Consider the following 17,121-nt stretch of genomic DNA (forward strand, 5'->3'; position numbering starts at 1 on the left):
TCTCTCTATATATATAGTCATGAAGGAACCATTTTATATGTATAATATGATCATATGCATTATATATTAAATATAATATTCTTTTATGACATAAATAAGCAATAATTTTAATACTATTTATGAATAAACAAGTTAAATTCAGCAGCACTATGAAGTTATTTTCAGGTAATGAAAAAATTATATATATCTTGGTATGAGCACACTTCAATAATTTTTAAGGGAAAAATAAAAAAGCACAAAAATCTGTCATGTAATCAAATTTATGTGATAAAATTTATTGGTATTTATAAGAATTCATGTAAGTGAAAAGCAATGTGATTGTCAGGACATACTCCAAACTGTCCAAATAGATTATTATAAGAGTTAGGGAGGAAATGGAGAGAAGCAGGGGAGTTGGTTTTAGGATTTAAAGTTTTACTCCAAAAATTTATGTAATAATGCCAAACTTTTACAATGAAAACTATTTTTGATTTTTGTGTAATAATAAAAATATTTCAATATAGATAAAAAATGAAATTAATGTCTTTCCCTTTTTTATTCCTTTTCAAAAACTATCTAAATCTCGAGTATATGCAACAGATGAGCAAAAAAGAAAATTTTAAATTTTACGAGGGCAAATACAAGAATTTTTGAAATTTACTTTAGTTTTAGAAACCTTCTCTTGGTTCAAATGAAGAAAGCCTTTGTGACAACCAAATGTTTGCTCTCACCATTGTTACTAGATCTACACAGAAAGCAGCATTTTTAAGGGAAAGAGCTATGGCAAGTTCTCATTCCTTTCCTCTTAATGCAGGATTGCACTTGTGATTATTACTTTCTTCATGAGCTCCTCTGCTCTCTCTGTAATGTTAGCTTTTCTTGTACAATCTCTTCATTCCTTTAATTGATTTCCTCCTGAATTTCTCCACTATCGTCTCTGTACTTCTTTTCTTTTTCCTGGACGTCTTCACCTATTGAGCTTCTACTAATTCTGTGCAGTGTCCTCTTTAGTTGGCTGCCTCAGCTTCCTTCCCTCCACCAGGGAGATATGGCACAGGTGAAGCCACAACTCCCAGTGTGTGTCTCTCATGATGCAATATTACACACCAGTGTCTTTCAGGCTGGCATGGGGAAGGATCAAGGTACTGTATTTTCTGCCATTAGAGATGACCAGAGAGGCCATTCTGTTGATCACATTGCCTTTTAGAACATGAATTATGTACTCTGGACCCAGAGGGGAATCTGTTGGTATATTAAATGTACTCATTTCCACTGATTGTGGAGTGGTTACAAGGCAAGTGCACAGGTTCTTCTTCAGTGCTCTTCATTGAGTTTGGCTGTGTGGCTTTAGAATCAGTCACAACACCTAAGGGACTGAGAAACAACAGACAACAGATTAGGTCTGGCCACTCACTTCTTGGTGCATCTAAAGGTCAGCTTCACAAACACTCCCAGAACTCTTCTCCCTGGACTACCCCATTCTAGAGTATTTTCTTGTGTGTTGTACAGGACAAAGAGAAATATTCCCTGCATTTATTCACAGCCACATGTCAAAGATAAATTGCTAACCTTCCCTTAGTCTTTACTCAACAAACCCAGAACTCCTTATAGCCTTTGAATAGTGATATGGTCAGCCACTTATAGTGATGTTCAGACTCCCTAGAGAAGCACACAGACCCCAGTTCTTTCCTGTTTGGAAATCTCAGTGGAAGTAATAGAGGCAATCGATACTTATGCTTTCTCTTTAATACAAACATCATACTTTCTTAGACCCAGATCCTTATCCAAAGTTAGGAGAAAAGTAATTCCTGTCACAACCTCATTGTACAAAAGCACACTGAGGTATTAGACCACGGAGCTCAGAATCTGATCTGATCCTTGGTTGGGGGACCTCTCAGCCACAAAGCAACAGTTGCAGCCCTGCCTTATCCTAGGCAGCTTCCTCATGGCCTTCCATAGATGAGCATCATCTAAAGAGAGAGAGCAGCCTCATCACTCCAGATTTATAAATTTTAAAAGAAGTTATGAATATTTTTATTATAGGAAAATGAAATAAGCCATTTGACAAGAGACAAAAGTAAACCCAAAAGATTTGCTTTGGTTATTCTCAATAGTCTTTACTAAATAAATGGGAAGGAATAGAGTTATAAATATTCTTCCCTCTCACTAAATAACTAAGCTTATTTGTTCACTATAGGAATAAATATTTTGTCATCATAAATGAATTATATATGAATTGCCATTTATTTATTTAATTATTGCCAAAATCAGGTTTGACCCAGAGACTTGTTGCATCCTGAGCAAGTGGTCCACCATTGAACTCCATCCTTAGCCCAAGTAAGGAGTTTTTTTTTCTTTTGAGACTGGGTCTCAATGTGTTGTCTAGGCTGTCTCTGGTGATCATTGACAGCCTCAGGTCTCTAAGCATCTGTGACTATAAGTATGCTAGGCTCACTTCTCTCTTTTCTTCCCATGTGGGGAGAGGCTTCCTTTGCATTTGGGAAAGGGCTTATCTATGTCTTTGAATTTGTGTACACATTCAAGAGTAACTGTAAAATACAAGGTGACAAAAGAGATGAGTGTAAGTTCTTTGTGTCACTGAATGGGGTCTTCCCCATCATCCTGGAAGGACCTTGGGTTTGCAGTTACAGCAGTCCAGTCTGGTGACTGTTTTTGTAAACTGTTTACCTAGAATGAGAAACCAAGCCAGCAATCTCTCAAGATTTGTGCTTTAGTCTAAACATAAATTTTTCGGATATCCTTCCTTACTCTAGTGTTGAGGCTCAGTGGAGGGCTTCCTACAACAATGTTCTGAGAAAGACAGCTATTTCCTGTCACCTTGGAAATGTTTTGTTTTTGTGTTGTTTCTTGATTATTGAATTCCTTTTACTTTCAATAGTTTCTTATTCTTCCCATTCTTGAATGCAGCTGCAAGCCCATACTTTTTTAATGAGGTAGCAAAGGAAAGCACTTAACACTAATTTGTCAGGTGAATATATTAGTCAATATTTACTCATCACATTCCTAGGTGAAGTTATATGGAATGACTCTAAATTATTATAAATAAAAGCTTCTAATTTTATCAAAGATGGCAGAACAAAAGTATCCAGCAGTAATGTCAAAGGCAATATTAGACCTATGTGTGATATTCAAATAGAACACCAACACTCCCCACTCACCAAAGAAATAAAAATTCATAAATAGAATCAATAAAGCTTGTATATGACATGAAATGATATTATAGACATGTTGTAATTATTAATTTAATACTGACTCACTGTGCACTCACTATGTGCCAGATTATGAAGTGACAATACTATTTAAAAACTAGAATAAATATATAAATTAAACTACTGGGCTTGGGCTGGGATGTTTCTCAGTGGTAGAGTGCTTGCCTATCAGGCAGGAGGCCCTGAGTTCAATCCCCATAAATAAAAAGAAAAGCAAAAAGTATTATGCTTGCTAAAAGAAATGATAAACGTATGCATGATTATGTTATCTAGATATACTATACAAAAGTCAGACCAACATTAGAACTTTTTATCCAGTGTTCAAATGGTTTGGGGAATACAGATTCCAGAGAAGACCGATGAATATGGTGGCATTTTTTGTTCCTTTAAAATATATATATATTTTATAGTTCTTTTAAAAATTGTTTTATTATTCATATGTGCATACAAGGCTTGGTTCATTTCTCCCCCTTGCCCCACCCGTCCCTTACCACCCACTCCACCCCTTCCCTCTCCCCCCACCCCCTCAATACCCGGCAGAAACTATTTTGCCCTTTTTTTCTAATTTTGTTGAAGAGAGAGTATAAGCAATAATAGGAAGGAGCAAGGGTTTTTGCTGCTTGAGATAAGGATAGCTATACAGGGAGTTGACTCACATTGATTTCCTGTGCGTGGGTGTTACCTTCTAGGTTAATTCTTTTTGATCTAACCTTTTCTCTAGTTCCTGGTCCCCTTGTCCTATTGGCCTCAGTTGCTTTAAAGGTATCTGCTTTAGTTTCTCTGCGTTAAGGGCAGCAAATGTTAGCTAATTTTTTAGGTGTCTTACCTATCCTCACCCCTCCCTTGTGTGCTCTCGCTTTTATCATGTCCTCAAAGTCCAATCCCCTTGTTGTGTTTGCCCTTGATCTAATGTCCACATATGAGGATGAACATACAATTTTTGGTCTTTTGGGCCAGGCTAACCTCACTCAGAATGATGTTCTCCAATTCCATCCATTTACCAGCACGTGATAACATTTCATTCTTCTTCATGGCTGCATAAAATTCCATTGTGTATAAATACAACATTTTCTTAATCCATTCATCAGTAGTCGGGCATCTTGGCTGTTTGCATAACTTGGCTATTGTGAATAGCGCTGCAGTAAACATGGGTGTGCAGGTGCCTCTGGAGTAACCTGTGTCACAGTCTTTTGGGTATATCCCCAAGAGTGGTATTGCTGGATCAAATGGTAGATCAATGTTTAGTGTTTTAAGTAGCCTCCAAATTTTTTTCCAGAGTGGTTGTACTAGTTTACATCCCCACCAACAGTGTAAGAGGGTTCCTTTTTCCCTGCATCCTCGCCAACACCTGTTGTTGGTGGTGTTGCTGATGATGGCTATTCTAACAGGGGTGAAGTGGAATCTTAGTGTGGTTTTAGTTTGCATTTCCTTTATTGCTAGAGATGGTGAGCATTTTTTCATGTGTCTTTTAGCCATTTGAATTTCTTCTTTTGAGAAAGTTCTGTTTAATTCACTTGCCCATTTCTTTATTGGTTCATTAGTTTTGGAAGAATTTAGTTTTTTAAGATCCCTATATATTCTGGTTATCAGTCCTTTGTCTGATGTGTAGCTGGAAAATATTTTCTCCCACTCTGTGGGTGTTCTCTTCAGTTTAGAGACCATTTCTTTTGATGAACAGAAGCTGTTTAGTTTTATGAAGTCCCATTTATCTATGCTATCTCTTAGTTGCTGTGCTGCTGGGGTTTCGTTGAGAAAGTTCTTACCTATAGCTACTAACTCCAGAGTATTTCCTACTCTTTCCTGTATCAGATTTAGAGTTTGTGGTTTGATTCTAAGATTCCTGATCCATTTTGTGTTAATATTGGTATAGGGTGATATCCATGGATCTAGTTTCAGTTTTTTGCAGACTGCTAACAAGTTTTCCCAGCAGTTTTTGTTGAAGAGGCTGCTATTTCTCCATCGTATATTTTTAGCTTCTTTGTCAAAGACAAGTTGGTTATAGTTGTGTGGCTTCATATCTGGGTTCTCTATTCTGTTCTACTGGTCTTCATGTCTGTTTTTGTGCCAGTACCATGCTGTTTTTATCATTATTGCTTTGTAATATAGTTTGAAGTCAGGTATTGTGATACCTCCAGCATTGTTCTTTTGACTGATTATTGCCTTGGCTATTCATGGCCTCTTGTGTTTCCATATAAATTTAACAGTAGATTTTTCAATCTCTTTAATGAATGTCATTGGAATTTTGATGGGAATTGCATTAAACATGTAGATTATTTTTGTGAGTATAGACATTTTTACTACATTGATTCTACCAATCCATGAGCATGGGAGATCTCTCCACTTTCTATAGTCTTCCTCAATCTCTTTCTTCAGAAGTTTATAGCTTTCCATGTAGAGGTCATTCACATCTTTTGTTAGGTTTACACCTAGGTGTTTGATTTTTTTTGATGCTATTGTGAATGGAATTGTGTTCATACATTCTTTTTCAGTTTGCTCATTATTAGTGTATAGAAATGCTAATGAATTTTCTATGTTGATTTTATATCCTGCTACCTTGCTGTAGCTATTGATGATGTCTAGAAGTTTCTGAGTAGAGTTTTTTGGGTTTTTAAGGTATAGGATCATGTTGTCTGCAAATAGGGATATTTTGACAGTTTCTTTACCTATTTGTATTCCTTTTATTCCTTCTTCTTGCCTAATTGCTCTGGCTAGGAATTCCAGTACTACGTTGAATAGGAGTGGAGATAGTGGGCATCCTTGTCTGGTTCCTCATTTTAGAGGGAATGGTTTCAGTTTTTCTCCATTAAGTATAATGCTGGCTGTAGGTTTGTCATATATAGCTTTTATAATGTTGAGGAACTTTTCTTCTATTCCTGGTTTTCTTAGGGCTTTTATCATGAAATAGTGTTGGATCTTATCAAAGGCTTTTTCTGCATCTATTGAGATGATCAAGTGGTTTTTGTCTTTGCTTCTGTTAATGTGGTTTATTACGTTTATTGATTTTCATATGTTGAACCACCCCTGAATTCCTGGGATGAAGCCTACTTGGTCGTGGAGAATAATCTTTTTGATGTGTTGTTGAATTCAGTTTGCCATTATTTTGTTTAGGATTTTTGCATCAATATTAATTAAGGAGATTGGCCTAAAGTTCTCCTTTATGGAGGTGTCTTTGCCTGGTTTAGGGGTAAGTGTAATACTGGCTTCATAAAATGTGTTCCGCAGTTTTCCTTCCCTTTCTATTTCGTGGAACAGTTTAAAGAGGGTTGGTATCAAGTCTTCTTTAAAGGTCTGATAGAATTCAGCAGAAAATCTATCAGGTCCTGGACTTTTCTTTTCTTTTTGGGGAGATTCTTGATTGCTGCTTCAATTTCATTTTGTGTTATAGATCTATTCAGGTGATTAATTTCCTCTTGGTTCAGTTTTGGATGATCATATGTATCTAGAAATCTGTCCATTTCTTTAAGATTTCAAATTTATTTGAATATAGTTTCTCGAAGTAATCTCTGATGATTTCCTGGACTTCCATGGTGTTTGTTGTTATCTCCCCTTTTGCATTCCTCATTCTACTAATTTGGGTTTTTTTCTCTCCTCATTTTAGTCAGGTTTGCCAGGGGTCTATCAATCTTGTTTATTTTTTCAAAGAACCAACTTTTTCTTTCATTAATTCTTTGTAATTGTTTTTGGTTTCTATTTCGTTGATTTCAGCTCCTATTTTTATTATTTCTCTCCTTCTATTTGTTTTGGGATTTGCTTGTTCTTGTTTTTCTAGGAGTTTGAGATGTATCATTAGGTCATTGATTTGAGATCTTTCAGTCTTTTAAATATATGCACTCATGGCTATAAACTTTCCTCTCAAGACTTCCTTTGCTGTGTCCCATAGGTTCTGGTAGGTTGTGTTTTCATTTTCATTGACTTCCAGGAACTTTTTAATTTCCTCTTTTATTTCATTGATGATCCATTCTTCATTAAGTAGTGAGTTATTTAGTTTCCAGCTGTTTGCATGTTTTTTGTCTTTACTTTTGTTGTTGAGTTCTACTTTTACTGCATTGTGATCAGATAGTATGCACGGTATAATTTCTATTTTCTTATATTTGCTGAGACTTGCTTTGTGCCCTAGTATATGATCTATTTTGGAGAAGGTTCCATGGGCTGCTGAGAAGAATGTATATTGTGTAGAAGTTGGATGAAATGTTCTGTAGACATCAAGTAGGTCCATTTGATCTATTGCATATTTTAGATCTTGGATTTCTTTATTGATTTTTTGTTTGCATGACCTATCTATTTATGATAATGGGGTGTTAAAGTCTCCCACAACCACTGTGTTGGAGTTAATACATGCTTTTAGGTCTTTCATGGTATGTTTGATGAAATTGGGTGTATTGACATTGGGTACATACGGATTGATGAATATATTACGCATTCCCTTTGCTTGCACCTCTTCTCCTTCTTCGATTCCCATGATTCTCAAGTTTGGTCTTTTGATGGAATTGGTGAGTTCTTGCATTTTCTTTTCACAAGTCTTGAGTTGTTTAATTAATAGTCCTTCTGTTTTTCCTTTAATTACAATTTCATCTTCAAGTTCTGAGATTCTGTCTTCTGTTTGTTCTATTCTGCTGGCTTGGCCTTCCATTTTGTTTTGCAGTTCTGGTTCATTTTTTTTTCTGAGGTTTTCCATATCCTTGTTGGTTTCCTCTTTAATGTTGTTTATTTTTGTCCTGAGTTCATTTATCTGTTTATTAACCATGTTCTCTGTTTCACTTTGGTGTTTATACAGTGCTTCTATGGTTCCCTTTATTTCTTCTTTTGCTTTTTCAAATTCTCTATTTTTGTTGTCTTGGAATTTCTTGAGTGTCTCCTGCACATTTTGGTTGACCATATCCAGTATCATCTCTATAAAATTCTCATTGAGTACCTGTAGTATGTCTTCTTTTTAATTATTCTTGTGGGCCACATTAGGTTCTTTGGCATAGTTTATTTTCATTTTGTTGGAGTGTGGATCTGAGTATCTGTTTTCTTCATTTCCTTCTGGTTCCTGTACTAATTTTTTGCTGTGAGGAAACTGGCTTCCCTGTTTTTTCTGTCTTTCCATCATTTCCCTTTGTGTTGTTACTGTCCCTGTACTGTGTGTGATTAAGTATTTTCTAGCTTGTAATAATAACAATGGTGATATTTAGAATGGAAGGGTGAGAGGAGATGGAAAGCAAAGAAGTTAAAGAAAAAGAGAAAAACAAATAAACAGACAAGTAGGAAAAAACAAAACAAAGAATCAAAGAAAAAAGTTTCAGAGATATAAACAGGGAGTGTTAATGTACCAATCAACAGCAAGCTGAACAGCCATTAGAGAGACAGAGAGATGATTGAAAATAAAAAATAAAAAGAATAAAGAAAAGAATAAAAATAAAAAGTAAATGAAAGAAGAAAAATTATATATATATATATAAAATAAAAGAAAATGAAAAATAGAAAATTAAAAAAATAAACCTCCAAGTTCAAATGCAATGAAGTTGCAGTCTTAATAATTTTGGTGTCCATCTCAGCCTCCAATCCTGGAGATGGTGCCTCAGATGTTGTTCTGTAGTTGTCTCAGCAAAGGGGATGCATAGAGTAGAGCAAAACTGCACAAAAAAAAAAAAGAAAAAAAACCCCACAAAGTGTCCCAAGCTCAAATGAAATACAGTTTCAGTAAGTTTTTCAGCATGCATGTGTAGTTTGGTTGGTTTCTCATCATTGATAGGGAGAGAGAAAAAAAGAGTCTGGAGACAGTTCTGTGAATGGCTATCTGCAGCTGTGGCTTGCCTGCCTGCTGCTGTCAGCCTGCTGTAGCTGGAGGCATTATTTATGCAGATCTCTTGGGTGAGCTTAACACTCACCTGGCCCCACAGGCTTTGTTTACTCAGAGTTCCTCTGTGCGTGAGCCATTGCTACAAGTTTTTCCCTTTCCAAGAACACTGGGGGAGGTGACAGTGCACCTGCTTTCTCTGGCCTGCATGTGTGTTTACAGCTCACGTGGGAAATGGGTCTTCCCCCTTCTCCTGTGGAGTTTTCCTCCCACTGCTGCTTTTACAAGCTTTCCCACTCCTGATTGCTGAGTGGTGCTGCTGCTCCTGCCAGCCTGCGTGTTTGTTTACAGCTCACATGGAAGATGGGTCTACCCCGCTCTCCTGTGGAGTTTTCCTCCCTCCGCCACTCTCAACAAGCTTTCCCGCTCCTGGTTGCTAGGCACACGCCCCCACTCCCACAGGAGCCTCTCCGGCCAGGCAGGCCAGTTTATTTACAGTTCAGGGAAGGGTTCCCCTGCCCCGCTCTTTGGCACTCAGTGCACCCCACCCTCTTTGCAAAGTGTCTTTACTGTTCTTATTGCTTATTACTCAGTTTCCCTTTTTTCCCCAGGTGGAGGTCAGTCTGTCCAGGGGGCTATGTTGTTCTGGCCCAGGGTTGTCTGTGGGAGTACTGTGTACTGCTTAGCTCATCTTGTCCACATCTTCCCAAGCTGTCTGGGTGCAGGATACTGGTGCCCTGGGGGGGGTGTCCCCCTGATTTCTCTGTTTAATGTGAAGTGGAGATTCTCTGCACCGGCTGGAGGTGTGGAGGGGTCAAAGTTTTGTCTCTTCTTGGTGGTTTTGCCTGCAAGGTGTGTCTCCAAGGTCTCTCCAAGATTTCACTATAGGAGGCACACTTTCTGCTTCCTCCCTCTAGCCACCATCTTGGAATTCTCCTAAAATCTATTTTTATGTAATGATTTTTTTTTAGATAGAACATTTTCCTCATACCAGTAAAAGAATCTTTCTTCCATTAGCAATCATAAATGGTTTTCTCCCATGAAACCTCCTTTAGACAAGCAGTAATCTATTTTTATCTGTGTAGGGTTTTGGGACATTTCATATAAATTGTACACATATATGTGACCTCTTGCAACAGGCCTCTTTCAATCAGCATAAGATTTTAAAAGTTCATAGGTGTTATATCATGTGCCATAATGTCTTTCCTTTTTGTACACTAATCTATTGTAAGTCTACATCACAATGTGACTGGTTTCTACCACTTGGCTAAATGAAGAGCTACTCCCCATTATTTATAGGTGGGTTAGTGCTTCATACTAAGACACAGAGACAGGAAAGCAATGTAATAGTCCCTATAGTTTATATAAGTAATAACTATTTCCTGATAAGAAGCAAAATAAAAGACTACCTCAATGGATCTCAAGTGTCTTTTGGTTCAGAATATGATCTCTCTCAGGTTACTATTGCATATTTCTATGTTTGAGTATTTCTTTTTGCTATCAACTATTTTTTTCTATTCTTCCTTGACAGAAGGAAGCTTTGCATTGGTAAAGGATGAGCACACTATGGTTTTCTTGCTGACTCTGTCCTCAAATCCTTCAGAATATCTGAACAATAGCTGCTGTGTTGGTTACATTTGTTGCTGACATTTCTGAATCTGGTGAAAGTCATTGTTTTCATTATTCACTGAATTGGCTGATTAGGCCATTGACCTAGTTATCCAAAGTTGCTAATGAGGTCTGGCTTCTAGTTTTTCTTTGTGCAAGCTGCCTTTACTTGTCTCCCTTCTGGAAAGAGTCATGCTGACCCTTGATATGGTAGCACTTCCTGCATATTTTTTAATAGATGGCTTTATAGTGTTTTGTAAAAAGATGGGGACTCGTTCATTCCATCCAGACATAAATATTGACTTTGCTTTTATTTTAATAAATTTTATTTCCTTTATATATTATTGATATATCATGAATCCCTAAGTAGTATACTTTTGACTGTTATTTAAGGGTTATTAATTTAAGCAGGGTATGTGAGAAATAGACACACTGTTTCTTTTCACAATGTCAGAATGAATTGAATAATAATAAATTTATAAACCATATCAATTTTACTGGCATTCATTCACCAAGTTTTATTGTTTCACTGGATAGCTGTGAGCCATTGGCAAACAGGTTGTTTTATTCTGATATTTATTACTAATATTAAGTGATCCCACATTACACTTTAGTGAGATATGGCTAAGAAATTGTTAAAACAGCTGTAAGTTTCAAAGAGTCTTTGCCAAGTCAGGTGCAGAGAGGTAATATAGATGCAAAGAAAATCATCTCAGGTGATAGGACGAGATGTTAACATGAGGTGCCCAGTCACAAATCTGTTGTGCAAAGGAGTTAAAGCACAGAGCTAGATTCCTTACAAGTTAGGGGGACAATGCTTGTGATCCCAAATGGCCTTATTTTCTAATGTACAAGTGCATTCCATACATATACAGTAACACTTATTTGACTAAAACTAATATAGGCCTGGTTTTAAGTAGTAGGATTGCCCAAATGGCAAGGTTTTTCTGAATGTTATTGATTAAAAACATCACACCTACTAAAAGTTTCATTAACCATTTTATACATCAAAGGTTTAGATGTAACACTTTTGGAGAAACAACTTTAGCTGGTCAGTTAAATGTAATGCTTTTGGATAAAAGAGAACATTAGCTCATCATTTGACATAAACTGGCACTTTTAACTTTTCAAATGTTTGTACAATATTTATATAAAGTCTAGACACAAACATAGTTATAAGGTGGTCAGTTAAGAGACCTGTGCATGAGCAAATATGTAAATGAACTCAGATTTAGTAGTTCTTAAATCTTGACAAGATCAACAGAAAATACAGGTAATTATTTTGATAAAATCTTTCCCTATAACAGATTTTTGCAGATGTTACTCAGAGCAGAACACCATTTTATTTTATGGACATAGAAAATTAGATTTTAGTTTGACATGACCCTGTAAAATCTTTTAGGCAACTCTTAGATTATAGTTAACTTTAACTTTATCACACACTCAAGCCTTTATTGCACACTTTTAAGACTTATTTAGAATCTTCATAAGACATTCTGAAACCTCTGGTGGTTTGTCCTTACCTCTCCTCTCCATATTTGGCACAATCTTTAGGACAGACCCTTTTTTACAGAATTCTTTCTAATCCAAAAGCCCTCTTTTTTCTCTAAAAATACACTCAATACCTATCTATGTCCTATTTGTCCACTTAGTAACTTGTATTTTAAAATAACTTTTATTAGAATTTTAAATTTAAATAAAATTGTTTTTCTGATTAGCCTTAATTCTGTAGCAGAACTAAGGAAGGCTGCCCTTTTGTCTTTTAGCTAATGCCAAAACCTAGAAAGCTGAGATTTTAATTTTAAACACATGGGGCATTTTAGACAGAGAATTGAAATTCTGTCATTGGTTTATCCAGCTAGTGCTCAAGTGAGGCTGAGGTCGTGAGTCCATCATTCCAACTGCATGGTGCCTTGGCCAGGAGAGCAAATGGGCCACCTCAGAGCTGCCACCTGCATATAAACCAATCTCCCCTCCAGTCTTGACATGCCTGCAATGGGAAAATGGCCCATCTCAAAACAAGACTTAAAGGAGAAAACTGTATTAGAGTGTTTAGGGAGACTTAGAGGCTTAGTTTTAGGTGGGAGACCAGGAGGTCAGGACAGAAGAGTAACTACAATCATTGGCCACATGTCATTTAGATTTCCAATTGATTTTATGTTTATAGTCCTGGGACCATGTGAGTCACTCAGGATGCTGAAAGAACTAACAGTGGGACATGAGCAAGACTTTTCTTTCCCTGTCCATTTCTGTCTCTGTTTTCCTCACCTGAGCCTACAAGCTCCAGCAGTTTGAACAAAGGGAGGGTTGGGACTTGAGATAAAAGAAAACCTGAAGGTAAGAGACCTCTTGCCATTTGCTGGTTCTTACAAAAAAGTTGTTAAGGTTTTGGAGGACATTGGGATTAAAAGTTTTAAATTTAGAACATTTAGAGGAATTACCTAACTTGTACTGAAGTCAATTTTTGAAAACCACATGAGGAGTTTTGCTTTTAGATTGCCCTTTAGTTCCAGTTTGGTAAGACTATACAAAAGACACCCCAGGGGTGAGTCAGAGGAAATCTTTGACTGGGTATTACCCATGGCTGAGGGTAGGAAATTTTCCCTAGGGCAGTCCCTGGAGAAAACTTGCAAAACCAGAAAAAAAGACCCTGGTGCTGTATGTAGACATCTCTAACCAGCCAGGGGCCAGATTTATCCTGGGTGGGGATGGGTAAAATGGCCAAAGGTGAGATGGAAAAATAGGACTACTAAAGGCAAGAATGGCCAGAGTCCAGCACACAAAGTCACCATGGAGAGCTGGACAGAGAGGCTGGAGCCAGTGTTGAGTGTGTGGAGTGGAATTAGCAAAGGGCCTTGCAGGAGATAGCAGAGGAATAGGAAATTAGGGGCATATGTATGATCAAAAAGGTCAGGCCCCAAAGCAATGTGGCTATTAGGTAGAAAAAGACAACTAACAATTTTTTGGGGTCTTGAGTCTAATCAGAAGGGGCACCTGCCCCTAATCCTATGCCCAATACAATTGTCAGTATGATTGGGAGGCTCAGCAGAAAGTATAGTAGTGTTAGAGTCATGTAGAAGATAGTGAGGTGGGAAAGAAGTAAGAAAGAGAAATAGACACACACACACACACACACACACACACACACACACACACACAGACAGAGAAAGAGGCTTGGAGAGAGGTTGGGTGGCTTTGCGGATGGAGGTGAGCACCGGCCATGCTCCTTTCAGGAATTTAGGCACCTTTTGGCTTTAGTGCGTCCATATCAAGCCCGGACTGAAGACCCCATGGGAGTGCACCAATGACCATATGAGGATCACCACAGATATTGTGGTAACCCAAGGAGGATATCCCCACTTCTCAAAACTCTCTCCAGGGTTTTGGCACCAAATGAAAGGAAAGTGAAGAAGTGGAAAAGAGACATACTGAGAAGGAATCTGCAACCTTCATAAGCAGCAGGTCTTTATGAGGGAGAAGAGACATGAGAGGGACAGTTGGCCATCAGAGTAACACTCTGAGAGGGGCAAGAACACTCCTCTCTTACAGGCTGGGGATTTTAAACATCCTGTGGTAGGAAAAGGGAGGCTGGAGGGGGTGGGCATTAGGTAAGATGATTAGGAAGGAGGATGGGAGAAGGTGCTGGACCTTAGTGGGTAGGTCATTGGGGTTGGGCAGATAGATATGTGTGCTGTTTTCTCCACGTTCTTGCAGTTCCAGCATTTGCATTGTTTCAGTGTTCTTCGACATTCCAGCAGAGTTTTTCAAAGTACAATGTTATTCTCATTGAGTCTGAACAGATGGACAGTCAGCAATTTGAGTCATTCATGCCAAACAGATGGATTGTGCTGAGCTGAAATCCTGGAACACATGTACCAGATAGTCTGATGACAGGTTGGTGGGTGTCACTGTACCTCAGTGTTAGGTGGACCTCTGATATGATCCAGGTTAGGGACTCACATCATTCCTTGATCTGGTGTGTCTGATAAATTTAGAAGCCCGTGTTTTTCTACATCTTGTGTCTATGTGTTCCTGATTTAATGTGATAAATTCATGGGTATTAAACTTTTATTGAGTAAATAAATTATTTATCAATATGTCTCATGTTTTGTGCCAGAGATATGTCACTTGGTTGCTTATACAAACAACATTTTGAGTCATTCTACCTCAGAATTTGCACTCACAATGAAGCAAACTGCTATTTTATAAAATGGAGTTACATACAGCAATGCATAGCCAGATCTCCAGTTGTATCAATGAAGTCATATCCTATGTATCTTCTGTTTTCTTGCCTTCATTCAGAATTATGTTGGTGAGATTTATCTTTGTTGTTAGATACCAGGATTTTTCATTCATTTTCATTTCTATAGTGTATCTAGGTGATTGCATTTAGTCTTTCATCACTAGCATGTGGCTCATGTCCTAGAGTACCTGCCTAGAGCAACCCCACCTTAATGGTAAGTTAATACACATAATTTCAATAGAATATAGATATTTTGCTTCAATGTAGCTCTTTTTTTCCACCCTCCATTAAACTATTATTGGCATTCATAATAGATCTATAGTTGTTATAAACCCCACATTCACATGCTATAATTTTTGCTTTATATCATTTTATGTCTTTTTTAAAAAAATAAGAGAGGAAAGGAGAAAATTCCATTTATAGTTCTTTTATTTTGATCCCCCAAATTTACTATTTCCAGAGTTTCTCCTGTGGACTTGAGTTACTGTCTCGTGTCATTTGCTTTCTCTGAAATAGTTCCATTCCCTAGCACCTTTGCATTTTATTGTCACATATTAATATTGTGTCTATAGAATATATGAGTCCACTGTTTAAAGAAATTTTCTTTTAAATAAGAAAAGGAAAGATAAAACATATTTATGGTTCTGCCCTTATTTATAAATATAATTATTTATACCTGAATTCTTTACCTCTTTATATTTCTTAAGGACTTCTGGGATTCCACATGCCATGCCCAGCCAGCTGACCTTTAATGCCATATAAAGTGGTGTGGTGAAGGCAGAGAAAGGAGATTTATTACATGGCTTGGGATATGCCCTGGGAAGAGGCACAATAAGAGCTCACCATATCGTTATCCATCTTTGTGGTACAGTCATGAGATACAGGTTTAAATAGCCACAGGATTAGGGCAGGGGACAAAGGTATGCATTGTTAAACAGTTCCAGTCACAGGTGAGGTCTGGTTGCTCATTACCTCAGTTCTTGCTCTGGGAGCCAGGCAGGTGGTCCATCCAAGGGAGGGTCACTGTTGGGGGTATTTTCAGTACCTTGTCATGAAGATGTTATTGATCATTCCTTTACTTTCTTGATTCCAATATGACTGCAGAGGGAATGGCTGAGAGCAAAGACTTACAAAATAGAGGACAGTTGTTATGCATTTCTCCTGCTTTGTGTTAACTTGTAAGGAGTCAGCACTTTTCAGCAAAATCATTTTGAATGCCTGTTATAATTTCCCAGTTATGTTTGAACATTCCTTGATCTTGAAGAAATTAGGGTTTCTTTGCAAGTAATAAATTATTATAGGAGAAGGGGACAAATAATAGCTCTAATAAATAAGCCAAAAACTAGAAACAGCATTATAAACTAGGATACAGAATACTTCTTTACAACCTCTTGGCTTTAATAAATTTTGCAAGGTCTGGCACATGTGACTCCATGTGGATCATGTCAGATTTCTCCCCTTGTCTTCAAACATTTTTCCTCTGCAGGTTTTTACAATTAATCATTGGGGTTACTGAAATTCTCTTTTGCCCGAATTAGGTTTTTCCTGGATGGTCTGATCTGACCCCACATTGGAGGGGAGACAAAGGGCAGGTCATGTGGGAGTCAGTGCAAACAAGGCTCATTTGGGCAAAGTGTAAGCAACTGTGAGGTTTAGAAGATATGGCCCTTGGCTTGGGCTTACCTGGACAAAAAGCCAACAAAAGCAACTATTTAAGAGGCTGATTCATTTGATGATTTCATTTTCTTGGGTTTGATTATGAATACTGCACAAAGGACCCAGGCTGTGAATGATAAGACCTAAAGTAAGCATGGTTGAAACACTGAAAAGCAGTTTAGCAATTGTCAGAGCATCTAGTTGTATTCATTGTATAAGCATTTTAGGATAATAATTGTGACTGGCAGGATTCCAAGGACAACACTTTCTTGTTGCAATTAGAAACACATGGATACAAGCCTCCAAAAGACTAGCATCACCAAAATCTTAATTAGGAGAACACCTACATGGTAAAGGTTTCTTCCTAAGCTTTGGATTTCTGAAGGCTTATATATTTGGGGAGTATAAATACATTACAAAGAGCCAACAACAACTAACTTCACAGATATATAGGTGGCAGAAATACATATTAATTTAGTTTTTATTCTTGGAATGTAGAATTTTTGGTTAGGTAAAATAATTGGTGCACAATACTGAAAGAGGCAAAATTTTAGATCTCTCTTTTACAAGTTTGGGGAACAGTGCCAGTGATCCCAAATAATTTTATTTTCTAATGTACAAGTACA

This window comes from Castor canadensis, chromosome 3, assembly GCF_047511655.1.
Source record: "Castor canadensis chromosome 3, mCasCan1.hap1v2, whole genome shotgun sequence".
NCBI lineage: Eukaryota > Metazoa > Chordata > Mammalia > Rodentia > Castoridae > Castor > Castor canadensis.